The sequence below is a fragment of the Dendrobates tinctorius genome, unplaced genomic scaffold (genome assembly GCF_039654945.1).
Source record: "Dendrobates tinctorius isolate UK_male_01 unplaced genomic scaffold, ASM3965494v1 ptg000082l, whole genome shotgun sequence".
Lineage (NCBI taxonomy): Eukaryota > Metazoa > Chordata > Amphibia > Anura > Dendrobatidae > Dendrobates > Dendrobates tinctorius.
The window spans coordinates 5,103,586-5,120,304 of NW_027361750.1; the positions used below are offsets into that span (position 1 = coordinate 5,103,586).

Consider the following 16,719-nt stretch of genomic DNA (forward strand, 5'->3'; position numbering starts at 1 on the left):
CATTTTGCATTAATTAATGAAAATCACCTGAAGGGTTAATAAACTATTTGACAGCAGTTTTCAATATGTCGAGGGGTGCTGTTTTTAAAATGGTATCACATTTGGGGTCTTCCAATATATAGCACCCCTAAAGTCACTTCAAACCTGGATAGGTCCCTCAAAAAAAATAAATTTGGTAAATTTCCTTGAAAAAATGAAAAATTGCTCCTACATTATTAAACCTCCTAAAAGGCTAATAAAATAAATTAGCGTTTTAAAAATGGTGCTAATGTAAATCAGACATGCAGACATGTGGGAAATGTTACTTATTAATGTTTTTGTGTGGTCTGACTATCTGGATTAAAGGGATAATCATTTAACTTTTGAAAATTGCAATTTTTGTACATTTTTGTCAAATTTCTGAAACTTTTTATAAATAAACACAAAACATATTAACCTAAATTTACCATTAACATAAATTATAATGTGCCACAAAAAACAATCTCAAAATCAATGGGATTTGTTGAAGCGTTCTAGAGTTATCACCACATAAAATGACACTGGTCAGAATTAAAAAAATTGGCTCCGTCACTAAGGGGTTAAACAAGAGTTATGAAGGCCCGGCTCACAATCTTGCAAGGTAACGCAAAAGGTAAAAAGTGCTTGTTGGTTGTGGTCAAGCCATCTTTATATTAAATAAGGGTTTTGAAGTAAAGCTGTATGAGCCAGTCACAAGCCAGTGTTTAATACTAATTAATAAAAATAAACTATTACCACTTTTTTAAATCATTTTTATTTTGCAAAATTTTTTCAGCAGCTTCTTAAATCTTTTGCACGGCACTGTACATGTATAACGTGATGTTAGCATTTCCTATCTCTGCCAATCCTTTAGTATCTTACAGAACTGTGGTAGTCGATAATATATTAACTAGATGGAGGAGTACGTTCTCCCTGGGAAAGAATATATGTGTAATACCGCATCTGATTGAAAATACCAAAAATTTTAGTTACCATGGATTCGATAACAAATATGACATTGAAGGCACAGGAGGTACAGAATATAGGATGGATCCACAGGAGGCAATGTACTCTGTGTTAGGGTGGTTTCACATTTGCATTTAAGGCCGCAGCATCGGCCTGCGCATGGCCGCCGCTAAGTCCCGCCCCCTGCCGTGCCTCCGCCAGTAGCTCCGCCTACGGGCGCATGACGCTGCATGCATCCTGCGTCCCCTATCTTTAGCACTAGGGACGCAGGCCGTGCGCAGGTATGCGTTTGGCGGCGCATGCGTCCTTTTGACGCTGCGCCGAGCGCACCAAATTGCAACCTGTTGCGTTTGGCGCTGGTCGGCGCAGCGTCAAAAGGACGCATGCGCCGCCAAATGCATACTGCGCACGGCCTGCGTCCCCAGTGCTAAAGATAGGGAACGCAGGACGCATGCAGCGTCATGCGCCCGTTGGCGGAGCTATTGGCGGAGGCATGACAGAGGGCGGGGCTTAGCGGCGGCCTTGCGCAGGCCGACGCTGCGGCCTTAAAAGCAAATGTGAAGCCACCCTTACACACCCACACAACATAGATCACTAATACCCTGTGAAAAACTATTTTAAAAGCTGAACACACTCATCCACATGCTTTGGGAGCCGCATTTGGAACTCTTTAATACTGAATGGTCTCGGCAGCTCACCTGCTCTGGTCAGGAACCTTTTTTGCATTCATGCTATGTAGTCTAATCCTTTTCTTTGCACAAATACAAGGAATAAGAACAGAGAACAGCACATCTAATAGCAAGTGTGGTTAATATAAGCCCCAGGTCCCCAGGCAATCTATTAAATTACTTGTTTGAGCCTGTTAGATACGTTGAAAAACAAGCACAGTGCCGCAGGCCGGCACGGCACAGTTATCCTCTTTATGAATAAAAATAACAAAATGATGGAATGTTTGTATGTAGGTTTTATGACATGGATCAGAATCCGAATCATTGTTCTGTTTAATCTGCATGTTATGGAAACTACCAAGGTAAATCATTAATAGACCTAATATATTGTCTGGGGAAATCCCATTCAATTTAACCCAGTAGATTTTAATGTGCAGCATCGGACTGGGAAAAGGTCTATGTCAATTTTCATGATGGCCATGCATCAAATCCCTTTAGTTAGATAGCTGTCAAAAGTGGATAACTGTCCGTTATGATGAGTATCTGTGAAAAGTAATTATCATGGTAGTTACCAGTTACAAAATGTATTCCAGTTAGCCAACCAGTGACTCTGGGGCTTCCTGTACAACGTTGTAGCCATATATAGCATAGTACATGCTTTTCACTCCAGAGCCAGAATGAGAACCATGTCACTGGTACTTGGATTCTGAGTCATCATCATTTTTTTCCCATTTTTGTGTTTGGTTAGTTTGCTCTTTCTAATGAACTGGGTGTGAATTCAATACCTTTTCTTTTTGAGTATGGAAAAGCATAATTATCAAACACCTTAAGGAGCTTGATTTGAGTGTCCATTTTTTTGTCAATTTGTTGAATCTGATTTTTCACCTAATTTGTCTGTGCCCATTTTTATTATTAGTGTGGTATCCATTTTCTTGCTTGTGTAAAGAGCTCCACCACGTTACATGAAAATGGGGTTATGGTGTGGTGTGTTCTGATGTTACCTTGGCAATACGTCTCTGCAGACGCATACTGCCATTTGGCTGGGCAGACCAGGACGAGATGGTATGGAGAGGTAGACCAAAGTCTAACAATACATTTTTAGTGATCAATAACTTCACGAATTCTTAATTTGCAGTAAGGAGAGATAGGCACTTTCCAGTTACATATGGTGACACATTCCTTCCCATTCAATTCACAGACATTCAGCAAGACATTAATGGAAGCTCCAGCTTTTCCTATGAGGGCAGCACAGGTCAAGGTGTAATGTTATGACCTCTCACAGATACTCTCACCTCCCAACTGACTTGTGAGGACGCCACTGGCTAAGGTACGCTTGCACGACTCCTCACTAGTGCCTTCAAAGTCCATTTGATGAGGGTCATGGGATCCTTGCTGTACCTTTTAATTTGGCCCTCCTGGCCTAGACTAAGGTCCTCGTCCTTCCCTTTGGTCTACACTAGGCTTACTGCCTGGAATCCAATTTGCCAATGTTTCTTTACGTTTCTTCAGAACATACTATTTGATGTCTCATGGTGTCCCGTCTTTGCGCATGAATACCTGTTTACATGCATAAAAAAAAAGATATCAACAAACTGGAGCAAGTTCAGAAAAGAGCGACCAGAATGGTGACCGGTCTGCAAACCCTGTCTTATGAGGAAAGGTTGCAGGATTTGGGAATGTTTAGCTTGCAGAAGAGAAGACTGAGAGGAGACTTAATAGCTGTCTACAAATATCTAAAGGGCTGTCACATTGTAGAAGGATCATCTTTATTCTCATTTGCACAAGGAAAGACTAGAAGCAATGGGATGAAACTGAATGGGAGGAGACACAGATTAGATATTAGAAAAAACTTTTTGACAGAGTGATCAATGAGTGGAACAGGCTGCCATGAGAGATGGTGAGTTCTCCTTCAATGGAAGTCTTCAAACAGAGGCTGGACAGACATCTGTCTGAGATGATTTAGTGAATCCTGCTTTGAACAAGGGGTTGGACCAGATGGCCCAGGAGGTCCCTTCCAACTCCACCATCCTATGATTTTATGATTCTAGGTCTGCAAGAATTTAGGCAATAGGTCTGTTACTTCTCAAGTACTGTCTATAGCTACTAATAATCAGGAAACTGCAAACCTGTGTGCCCATGTGACTCCTCCCATCCTGGGCTGTTCCCCAACCATTAACCCTGTCTGCCGCCAACTCACTGTTGTTGCGCAGACAATAGACAAACAACATTTCAAAATATCACAATGCATTATATTTTGTTACCAAATATAATCAAATATTCAAGGAGGAGTGTGAGCAGCTTCTCCACTAGCTTACACATGCAAAGGGAGGAGGAAACGTAAATGATGCATGTCAGAATGCACGTAAGTCCTGTCTGCACCATTATAGTCTATGGCCCCATCGGGGCATACACCCAAATTCCATTTTGCAGGGGTTTGGATGTAGACCATCGATGGGACCAATGAACATGTGGCAGAACGCAGTGTGAAAGCATGCTAAGTTTACTGGGTGCAGCAATTAGAGTTCTTAGATGCAGTATGAAGTAGAGCTGAGAAAGCTGCCCTCACCACACCAGCCTCTATGTCTATTGTCTATTGACTGTGAGCTGCTTTTCACAGGAGGGTTCAAAGTTGAACCAGAGCTTAAATGCTGCTGTAGTCCAGGAAATGATAATGTCCTAGTGATAAAATATTAATTGTAAGTAAACAACAGCACACAACCTGACATGTGACATATTATTGAAATCTGTGTTTTAACCCCTACATCATGCTGTACACAGATTACATAGTAAAACCTTGCTGACAGATTCCCTCTAATGCTGCAGTCTGATATGCACTGTGATACACAGAGAATGTAGAAGCCAATTAGATTAAAACATTAAGGCTAAGTGCGCATGTTGCTGATTTGCTTGAGGAAATTTTTGCGTGGTTTCTGCATCTCTTGGCAGAAAAAGCAGTGGAAATTCTGCATGCTTTTTATGCGGATTTTATGCATTTTTGATGCGGATTTGTAAGAGGATTTGTTAGCTAAATATAGATATAGTACTTAAAAAAAAATGTGATGTAATTTCTTTGTCCAACCTCCATTGTTGATGTGCTTCAACCAAGATGGGCACTATTCTATATTCTCCGCCCATACACTCTTCCTCCTTCTGACATCATTTCCTTTGACAAATCTGTTGCTTTTTTGCTACAAAATCCGCAGTAAATTTGCAAACCTTTTTACACTTGCGTTTTTGCTGCAGATTTGAGTGACTCAATGGAAGTCAATGGGTGAAAAACGCTGCAGATCAGCAAAAAGAATTGACATGCTGCGGAAAATAAAACGCTGTGAATAAGGATGGAAATTTCCGAATCATGTGCACAACACTTCAGGATTGTGATTGATTAACCTTGCTTAAGTAATCCTCTGCGTTTTTGATGCGGAAATGCAACAAATGCACATACCAAATGCAAAAACTATGCTTTACAAACACAAATGCATACATTTAAGTAAATAATTAAATAGCCCAAGAGTGTGTTTAACTTTTAATTTTACTACAGTAGTTTCTAAGTTTTTTTCTATATTATAATCATTGTTTGATTATAATTATGGACTTATTGTTCTTCACACTGTAGTGTGACCAAACCTAATACCAACATGTCTAAATCCTTTGTTCAGTTACAGATCTATTTTTGTGGGAGGATGAGGCTTTATAGATTTCTTACGACAATCTACTAGTCTGCTCTGTCTACGCTAATTTCTGGCACTGGAGGTACAGCAATGTTTGGGAGGAGGTGACAGCCTTACCTGCAACTGACTGCACAAATTCTTCACTTCATTCACTTCTTTCTCGCTATGAGGAATGATTCGCACAACTTTGTCTCTGTTGTAAATTAAACAAATACAACAATGAGAAACTGAAGTGCCAGCTGCTAATACTACTATAAAATGTTCACAAAAGCAACAAAAAAAAGAGATACTGAAGGCTAATGACAGACTGTGCATCTCTAAGACATCCTGCAATGAAGGCGACAGGGCTTCTAGTTACGCCAGTAATGAAGATGATATGTACACTGCTTAAAAAAATAAAGGGAAAATTTAAACAACAGAATATAACTCCAAATCTATCAAACTTCTGTGAAATCAAACTGTCCACTTAGGAAGCAACACTGATTGACAATCAATTTCACATGCTGCTGTGGAAATGGAATAGACACCAGATGGAAATTATTGGCAATTATCAAGACACCCTCAATAAAGGAGTGGTTCTGCAGGTGGAGACCACAGACCATATCTCGGTTCCAATGCTTTCTGGCTGATGTTTTGGTCACTTTTGAATGTTCGTTGTGCTTTTCACACTGGTGGTAGCATGAGACGAACTCTACAACCCACACAAGTGGCTCAGGTAGTGCAGCTCATCCAGGATGGCACATCAATGCAAGCTGTGGCAAGAAGGTTTGCTGTGTCTGTCAGCGTAGTGTCCAGAGGCTGGAGGCGCTACCAGAGGACAGGCTGCTGCTGTTAGCTGTCAGCCACAGCTATGGATCAGTGACTAACCGCTGACTCTCAGGTATATTGGATGTTAACCCTGTTATGGTCAGCAGCAGCGCAGCTGCTCCCTATCTACTAATTTTGCAACATATATATTGACACAGCTGACTGGCAATCTGTACCCCTGACGAAGCCACCTAGAGTGGCGACACGCGTCGGGTCTCTGGCTCTACCTGCCCCACTTCACTTCTCATGGGTTTCTGTTATGATTGAGTCACCGTAGGAGGCAGAAATAGAAATGCTAGCTAAGTCCAGAAAACCAGAGAAGTTGGCAGCTATCGGATTGCAGACCCCTGAACCTATCAACACAACTAGCAGTAGCCGTGGGGGGCTCCTACAATGCCCTAGTCCCCTCGATCACAGCCGGAGGACTACATAGCCTAAAGACAGAAAGGGAAATCTAAACTGCTCCAGAGCAGACCCCAAAGCAAAAGGCAGCCCCCCACATATAATGACGGTGAAGCAAGAAGAAAGAACAAAACACAGACAGAAAGATAGACTGAGCAAAGATGGGGCCCAAGCTTGCTTAGATAGGAAAGGACAGGAAGGCTGCTGTCTGCAATCCGTGAAAAACCCTATGAAAATAAGAGCCAACAAGCTGACAGTAAAAAAGGCCCTGAAGACGCTAGGCTTCAAAAAAGGCTATGTCAGTACTCAGGAATATTCTGAAGACAGAGCAACAGGCAAAAGGAGATTCAGCTCACCCCAGCAGGGAATGGCAGAATCCAGAAAAGCAAGGAAAACAAAACACTAATGCAAAAAGGCAAAGCAGAAATCTTAGCTTTAGATGAGCAGGAATCAGACTGGTTTCCTAGAAGTCCACAGAGAAATCACCCGCAGGCCAGAAGGGCGTCGGCAGCCTTATATCCAGTCATTAACTCCACTCAGCCAGTCATCATCATCAGCCCCAGGTGTTTGACAATCAGGCTCACTACCTTTCTTCACCAGAAGAGGGAGTTCCTCGGGCCTCAGTAGTGAAGGGGAAAATGAACTCACAACAGGTTTCTTATTGTGCTGATTTGCATGTGTGGTTATCATTTGGGGTGGCTATGGAGATTTTCTCTGTCCACTTTGACCCTCTCTAGCCCCTAATGATCTGGCTGATCTGGTCCTTGATGTTCTCTATGCCTGATTTTGGGCTGGGGTACCTCTACGCATATACGAGGTCTATTTAGTGTGCATTTCTATCTTTTTTGTACACCTCATAGTGATCAGAATCTTCTTGGGTTTACATTATCCCTTGTACTGTTTTTTGTAATTATTGGGTTGGAATTGCATCATTTTTTCATTGTATTTGTATATTATTGGTGTTTCTGACTCTTATGCTCTATTTTACCTATGTGTGGGCTTACTAATTCTCCTATTGAGAATCCTGTTTACATGGACCTAGGGATATAGGCATCATTCTCGGTGAGGGTGATAGTTGGTAGCAGGTGGGTTGCTCTATTATGAGCATTGTATTATCTGTGTATGTGTCACATTTGTGACCATTTTTAATGTTTTTACGAATTTTTGCTGTTTGCTGTGTTTAATAAAATTTGTATTACATATGCTATGTCCTATTTAGGGTGATCCCCTGCTTATGGCCTATTTCTTTCTCTCTTTTTTGTCAAACATATGTTCTATTTAGGTATAGGTTGGATCCCCTTAATTATCTTTTCGGTGGTGCCCCCATTTCTTTGTTTCTCATTGCTACTTTTGCGGTTGCTTGTTCCTCCGCTATTTCTGGGCGTTAGCACACGACCAAATATATACAGTCATATGTTAAAGTTTGGGCACCCCTATTAATGTTAACCTTTTTTCTTTGTAACAATTTTGGATTTTGCAACAGCTATTTCAGTTTCATATATCTAATAACTGATGGACTCAGTTATATTTCTGGATTCAAATGAGGTTTATTGTACTAACATAAAATATGCAATCTGCATTTAAACAAAATTTGACCAGTGCAAAAGTATGGGCACCTCAACATAAAAGTGACATTAATATTTCATAGATCCTCCTTTTGCAAAAATAACAGCCTCTAGTCGCTTCCTGTAGCTATTAATGAGTTCCTGGATGCTGGATGAAGGTATTTGTGACCATTCCTGTTTACAAAACAATTCCAGTTCAGTTAAGTTTGATGGTCGCTGAGCATGGACAGCTCGCTTCAAATCATCCCACAGTTGTACAATGATATTCAGGTCTGGGGACTGGGATGGCCATTCCAGAACATTGTAATTGTTCCTCTGCATGAATGCCTGAGTAGAATTGGAGCGGTGTTTTGGACCATTGTCTTGCTGAACTATCCATCCCCTGCGTAACTTCAACTTCGTCACTGATTCTTGCACATTATTGTCAAGAATCTGCTGATACTGAGTTGAATCCATGCGACCCTCAACTTTAACAAGATTCCCGGTGCCGGCATTGGCCACACAGCCCCAAAGCATGATGGAACCTCCACCAAATTTTACTGTGGGTAGCAAGTGTTTTTCTTGGAATGCTGTGTTTTTTAGCCTGCATGCATAACGCCTTTTTGTATGACCAAACAACTCAATCTTGGTTTCATCAGTCCACAGGACCTTCTTCTAAAATGTAACCGGCTTGTCCAAATGTGCTTTTGCATATCTCAGGCGACTCTGTGGCGTGCTTGCAGAAACGGCTTCTTTCGCATCACTCTGCCATACAGCTTCTCCTTGTGCAAAGTGCGCTGTATTGTTGACCGATGCACAGTGACACCATCTGCAGCAAGATGATGCTGCAGGTCTTTGGAGGTGGTCTGTGGATTGTCCTTGACTGTTCTCACCATTCTTCTTCTCTGCCTTTCTGATATTTCTCTTGGCCTGCCACTTCTGGGCTGAACAAGAACTGTACCTGTGTTCTTCCATTTCCTTACTATGTTCCTCACAGTGGAAACTGACCGGTTAAATCTATGAGACAACTTTTTGTATCCTTCCCCTGAAAAGCTATGTTGAATAATCTTTGTTTTCAGATCATTTGAGAGTTGTTTTGAGGAGCCCATTATGCCACTCTTCATAGGAGAATCAAATAGGAGAACTACTTGCAAGTGGCCACCTTAAATACCTTTTCTCATGATTTGATACACCTGGCTATGAAGTTCAAAGTTCAATTAGGTTACAAAACCAATTTAGTGCTTCAGGAAGTCAGTAAAAAGTAGTTAGGAGTGTTCAAATCAAGAAAATGATATCGGTGCCCATACTTTTGCACTGGTCAAATTTTGTTTAAATGCAGATTGCTCATTTTCTGTTAGTACAATAAACCTCATTTGAATCCAGAAATATAACTGAGTCAATCAGTTATTAGATATATGAAACTGAAATAGCTGTTGCAAAAACCAAAATTGTTATAAAGAAAAAAGGTTAACATTAATAGGGGTGCCCAAACTTTAACATATGACTGTAGATATTTTATCTTATACAACTTTGATCTCTTTTTACGATATGGATTTAGAAGCTAGGTAAGCTGCGTGGAATAATCAGTTCAGTGGTATATTTGATGATAGCCCGGCTGTTACAGTTAGTGGCGTTACAGGTGATGTGGATTTTCAGAGTGTTTCTAGGGAACTAACTGGTCTACACAAGTCATTAACTAAAACATGGTGGAACATTAAGACACTAGAGGAACAAAAAAAGTGTGGTTTGGTTCCCAGAGGACTTAGAATACAAATTTTTCCCGCCTGGGAGGTGGATGAGGCTTTCCCAAAAACCTGGGAGAGTGGTTTATTTCGGTGTTCTGCCATCATTATGGAGATGCTTATTGAGCATGACCGTGGGATTCTGGTCACCATTAAGGATAAGATCAAAACCATTGAGGGTGATTTGGGCAAATTTGATAAAAAAACCTTAGTCGAGCCTTTTCAGATCCAACTTAAAACTATCATTGATAACTTTGAAAAAGAGGTGATTGGGGGCAAAAAACAAAAATTTAAAAGGGATCAGAATGATTTTAAGAGTGGACAAGCGTACAGATGGGTGCATAGAGGTAACAAAAGGACCTCGGGCCCAACTATGGCACCAGGGAAAAATATAGCCTTTTTACATGAACTTCCATCTAGCGATTTTTTATCGTCCGAGCAAAGCGACGCTGAAGGCGCAACAGGAGGGGCCGGCGGAAAAGATACTTCACAAAAGAAACACACTTGGAATTTCAGGACGTGGCCTCCCAGGTACAAACGGGAGACGCGGCAGAACAGGAGGCGTTAAATCTGACAGCTTCGGCCCATTCTGACTTTTCCCCTGATGTTGGTAAGCTACAAATTATCAATCTGTCATCTTATGTGCTCTCTGATTTGGAGGTTAAAGTCCTGGATATGGGTCTTTCTTTTTGCCCAACCAGTTGCCTTGACAAGTTTACGCTAACTAAGGATGTCTATCTCTTTTGTAGACAGCTCACATTCAGACTTCTATATCACCAGCCATCCGCTATTGATGACCTCCCCTTAATTGAAAGACAGGCTTTTAGAGATCTATTGGATCTGTTGGATGAGAATGAAGAAGGGTTTACAAGGAGGAAGAGATTTTCCGGTATGTTACCGTCCCAGGCTACACCCTCCTTCTCACTATTTCCAGCAGTGCAGTCCTTCTTCAATACAGTGTGCAGCGAAATAAAAGCTTTAAGGTTAGATTCTAATAGAGATAGGAATCTAAGTAAGCTTGAACAGGCTACTATTGCTAAGTTGGGGTCAAATCGGGAATTTATCATCCGTGAGACTGATAAAAGGGGAATCTGGTTATTTTGCCTATCAAATTATATCTTGATGAAGCTAAAAGACAATTATCAAATTCTATCTCTTACCAGGTTCTCCCCTCGGACCCCTCTTGTGCCTTTAAAGCTAAACTGGACCGCCTATTGGACTCGGCATTCACCTGCAACATTATCAATAAGGGAAAAGGAGTTTATGACGAACCACCATCCCAGGACACCGACCTTCTATATGTTACCCAAGGTACATAAAGCTTTACAGGTGCTGCCTGGGCGGCCTATTGTGTCTTGGATGGGTGGTCTATTGGAACGACCGTACATCTATGTTGACTTTTTTCTTCAGCCACTTGTGTCCTCCCTCGATTCTTTTGTAAGGGACTCCACTTTTCTCATCCAACAGCTACGGAATCTTGATGTCCCTCTGAACACCTGGCTTGTTACGCTTGATGTTGAGTCATTGTATACGTGTATACGGCATGACTTGGGGATCCAGGCGGTCTCTTTCTTTTTGGACCAAAGCACATTGGGTGATCGAAAACATGACTCGTTCCTGCTGGACTTGTTACATTTTATACTCGATAAAAATCATTTTGTCTTTGATCTGGTCCACTACAGGCAAGTGACTGGCACCGCGATGGGCGCATGTTGTGCGCCCGCGTATGCAAATCTGTTTTTGGGGTGGTGGGAGCTCACCAGGGTGTACTGTCTTGAGTCCTTCTCCACCCATGTCAATAGATGGTATCGTTACATTGATGACATTTTGTTTCTCTGGACAGGCACCCTGCATGAATGCCAGCAGTTTGTTGAGACATTAAACAACAAGGTTCTGAATATACGACTTACCTCCCACTTCTCCAAAACGTAAGTGGAATTTCTGGATCTGAAGCTTCGTTTGGATGGTTCCCGCATTTTGTCTACCCTATACCGTAAACCGACGGCTACTAACAGTCTACTGCATTTTACCAGTTTCCAGCCACAACACCTTAGGAATGGTATCCCTAAGGGGCAGTTTTATCTTGTCAAAAGGAACTGTAGCATGCAAGAGGATTTTTTGGCCCATGAACGGGACCTAACAACGCGATTCAAGAACAGAGGCTATCCCAAAAAGGTACTATCTCGGGCCTTTATGGCAGCAAGGGATGCTGATAGGGATGATTTGCTTGTACCTCGGGTGAAGGGACCCCCTAAACCACTCGGGGTCATTACCACATATAATAACCAGTGGCGGGATATTGGAAGAATTCTAACTAAACATTGGGGGATCCTCCGAAGCGAGCCGAGATTGAAACTTCATATCTCGGCACAACCAAGTTTGGTTGCAAGAAGAGCCACTAATCTTAAAGACCGTCTGTGCCATAGTCACTTTAGACGACCGGTTACTAGAATAAATAGGGGGGTACGCTTGACTGGCACGTACCCCTGTGGCAACTGCAACATTTGCCCATTCACCATTGGCTCTAATGTTCTTACTCTACCTGTTTTTCCATTCCAGGTCACAACACGGAGCTATTTTAATTGTAAATCTCGTAATGTAGTATATGCTCTGGTGTGCCCGTGCCCGAGGATTTATGTTGGGCAAACGACACAGGAATTGAAGAGGATACAACATCATTTCTCGGGTATTACAACAGCCAAAAAGGATTTGGAGAAGGGCAAAACACTCACTTCGGTAGCATCGCAGTATCTGGATCTGCATAATTCTCGGTGGAATGGTACCAAAATCCTAGGACTTGAGACTGTTCAAATGGACATAAGGGGAGGAGATATTACTCTTGAACTTTTGAGACGAGAATCAAAGTGGATCTTCAATCTCGGAAGTCTGACTCCTTCAGGCTTAAATGAGGACTTATTATTCACTGGCTTTTATAATCAGATCTGAACATGCGCGGTCCAGTTGTCTTGTTTTTCACCCTGGTCCATGTAAACATTAATAGTATGGCCCATGTCTAAATAACATCTACTTTTTGACTACTTTTCTTTACAGGTTTCCTGTGGTGGATACATGACAGTGGGGAATGATGACCAATATTTATTCTTTTTCCGCCCACCCTTAAGATGTTTAGATCTTGACTCACTATGTGGGTCCTTTGCTTTATCAAGGCGATTACTCGCTTAGTATTCCTTACAGATGTTTTTACTCTTTTTTTGGGGCCCTTGGTGTGGAACTTTCATTCCTCCACGCTGTTTTGACCTTTTGAGTGTGCGTGAGAGTAATAATAAAAATGTGAACTGATTATGACTATATCTGTTTTACCTCTGTTTGGCCCCTTTATCCTGGTTGGGACTAGCGGGACGTTTTGGTATAAGTTGGATATGGCTGCGCTCATTCTAATGTCGCGACCTCTATCATTTATATGTCGTTATTTGTTGTCCATACCTGTGCACCGTGTAATCGTGCGTTTGGGGATCGGCTGTTTACTCTGTGTTTGATTGGCTTATTCAGCCACTGCCTAGTTGGCTATTTATTTCACCAACGGAGTTATGCGCGTCCCTATAATTACTGATTGTAGCACTGGGACTAACAAAAAGGTCAACAGTTACCATCTGGTCTCTTTTGTACAAGATTTGTTTTAGAGTGTGTTAGCTCCGCCCATTTAGCTGAGTATAAGGGTCTTTATCATTTACATACCGTAATTTTTTGTCTACACTTGCTCACGAGGTATTTGTGTGTCTGGGGACTGGCCACTTACTTTGTATCTGGTCAGTTTATCCAGCCACTGCCTAACTGGCTATTTATTTTACCAACCTAGCTATGAGCTAGACTATGTATACTGGTATTTGCGCAGCAGCGCCTTGTCTCTATTTCTAGAACTGACTACTGTTAGAAATGTGCTTGTGATTATTTTCTTAGCGCCTGCGCACCAGTGATGAGGAGCTCTTTCATCCTTTTATTTGTGGTCGTCGTTCCTATAACTACAGATTATAGCACTGGGATAGACAAAAAAGACAAAAAAATCAATAGTTATCATTTGGTCCCTCTTTTATAAGATCTGTATAAGAGTGTGTTAGCACCACCCAGTTGGCTGAGTATAAACAGTGTCCTGTGTCAGCTCCGCCCAGTTGGTTGAGCATAAAGTGTCCTGTTTATTTAACTGATCATCATGGCAACTGAGCCCTGAACCAGCACAGTCTGTGTATAAGTACAGGCACTTTTGATCACAGGTATTGCGCCTTATCATTGTTTTCTCCAGCGAGGTGCGTCTATTGGTGATTATGGCAGCTGCACGACTAGTAATACAGTGGTGATTTACGTTTCGCTAGCGCCTATGGGGGAGTGTTTTTTGGTCATCGCCTACTCAGATAATTACTACAGTGAATGTGCTGCATATCTTTACAATGTCCCCTTAATTGTTTCTCTTCACTTATTTGTGACGTGCGCTCTGTTTATTATACGCCGACGCTTGCGCAGATAATCATCACAGCAAGTGAGCTGTTTATCTTTGAGGGTTAAACGGTCACATGACCGCAAGCGCCCCCTTGATTGGTCCTTCTCATTTATTCGTGACGCACGCTTTGTCTACTATACGCCGACGCCTGCGCAGTAGCAATATTGAGCTTTCTCACACTTCCTGTATTCAGGATGTGTGCCTTGTCTCCTGGATGCCGACGCTTGCGCAGTTGGCATTCTGTGACGTCACATGCCGCTGCTGCGAGCTGTCAGCCATAGCTATGGATCAGTGACTAACCGCTGACTCTCAGGTATATTGGATGTTAACCCTGTTATGGTCAGCAGCAGCGGCGCAGCTGCTGCTTATCTACTAATTATGCAACCATATATATTGACACAGCTGACTGGCAATCTGTACCCCTGACGAAGCCACCTAAAGTGGCGACACGCGTCAGGTCTCTGGTAGAGTTGAGCGATACCATCCGATACTTCAAAGTATCGTATCGGATGGTATCGGCCGATCTTTAAAAAAAGTATCGGTATCGCCGATTCCGATACCGGAAGTCCCATTCAAGTCTATGGGACTTCCGGTATCGGAATAAGAAAAACCCTTTCCTGCCCTTGTACAGCCTCTCTGGGGTCTGTACGGGCCTTTCGGGGGGCTGTGCCGGCCTGCCAGGGGGTCTGTGCAGGCTCCGGTGGTCTGTGCCGGCCTGCCGGGGGGCTGTGCAGGCTCCGGGGGGCTGTGCCGGCCTGCCGGGGGGCTGTGCCGGCCTGCCAGGGGGTCTGTGCAGGCTCCGGTGGTCTGTGCCGGCCTGCCGGTGGTCTGTGCAGGCTCCGGGGGGCTGTGCCGGCCTGCCGGGGGGCTGTGCCGGCCTGCCGGGGGGCTGTGCCGGCCTGCCGGTGGTCTGTGCAGGCTCCGGGGGTCTGTGCAGGCATCGTCCGATGGGACTACAAGTCCCATCGGGCGATGCCTGCTACCATGACAGTGATTGACACATTAGCCAATGATGGGACAGTAGTAGTCCCATCATCCGGCTAATGTGTTAAATGTAAAAAAAAAAAAAAAAAAAAATTACATGCTACATTCATACTACATACTACATACATGCTACATTCATACTACATATATACTACATACATGCTACATTCATACTACATACTACATATATGCTACATTCATACTACATGCAACATACATACTACATATATACTACATGCATGCTACATATATACTACATACATACTACATATATACTACATACATGCTACATACATACTACATATATACTACATGCATGCTACATATATACTACATGCTACATACATACCACATACATACTACATACATACTACATATATACTACATGCATGCTACATACATACTACATGCTACATGCATGCTACATACTACATACATGCTACATATATACTACATACATACTACATATATACTACATGCATGCTACATATATACTACATGCATGCTACATACATACTACATACATACTACATGCTACATACATACCACATATATACTACATACATACAATACATTCATACAATACATACATAGACATACAGTACATATAACATAGAGTAACATACTTACCAATACTTGTCACATTGTTCCCCGAAGCCATTGTCGTCTACGGAATAAATATTAACATAACAAACCACAAAAATACTCACCCACGATCCGAAGCAGTCCACGAGTGTGTCCCACGACGATCTTGGGTAGAGAACTGCAGCATCAGCTGATGCTGCCGTTCTCTACGGGCTGCAGGAATCCAATGACGGAAGGTAGGTATCCTTCCGCACTGTATTCCTCCGCCACTTAAAAAAAAAAAAAGTCCCTAGTCTCACTTTATGCCATTGCTGTGTGGGAATTTCCCACACAGCAATGGCATAAAGTGAGACTAGGGACTTTTTTTTTTTTAAGTGGCGGAGGAATACAGTGCGGAAGGATACCTACCTTCCGTCATTGGATTCCTGCAGCCCGTAGAGAACGGCAGCATCATCTGATGCTGCAGTTCTCTACCCAAGATCGTCGTGGGACACACTCGTGGACTGCTTCGGATCGTGGGTGAGTATTTTTGTGGTTTGTTATGTTAATATTTATTCCGGAAAGACAATGGCTTCGGGGAACAATGTGACAAGTATTGGTAAGTATGTTACTCTATGTTATATGTACTGTATGTCTATGTATGTATTGTATGAATGTATTGTATGTATGTAGTATATATGTGGTATGTATGTAGCATGTAGTATGTATGTAGTATGTATGTAGCATGCATGTAGCATGTAGTATGTATGTAGCATGCATGTAGTATATATGTAGTATGTATGTAGCATGCATGTAGTATATATGTAGCATGTATGTAGTATGTATGTGGTATGTATGTAGCATGTAGTATATATGTAGCATGCATGTAGTATATATGTAGTATGTATGTAGTATGTATGT

At 42.2% G+C, this 16,719-nt stretch overlaps 1 long non-coding RNA gene across 1 annotated transcript in view; it reads right to left on the reverse strand.

Moving 5' to 3' along the window:
- Positions 1–1,540: 1,540 nt before the first annotated feature.
- The window catches only part of LOC141097029 (uncharacterized), a 36,686-nt gene continuing 21,507 nt past the window's right edge, over positions 1,541–16,719 (reverse strand). Inside the window, exons 2-3 of the long non-coding RNA XR_012233831.1 lie at positions 5,420–5,495; positions 1,541–3,188 (exon numbers count right to left, since the gene is read on the reverse strand). This is a non-coding gene — a long non-coding RNA (uncharacterized lncRNA). The remainder of the gene's footprint in view (positions 3,189–5,419; positions 5,496–16,719) is intronic.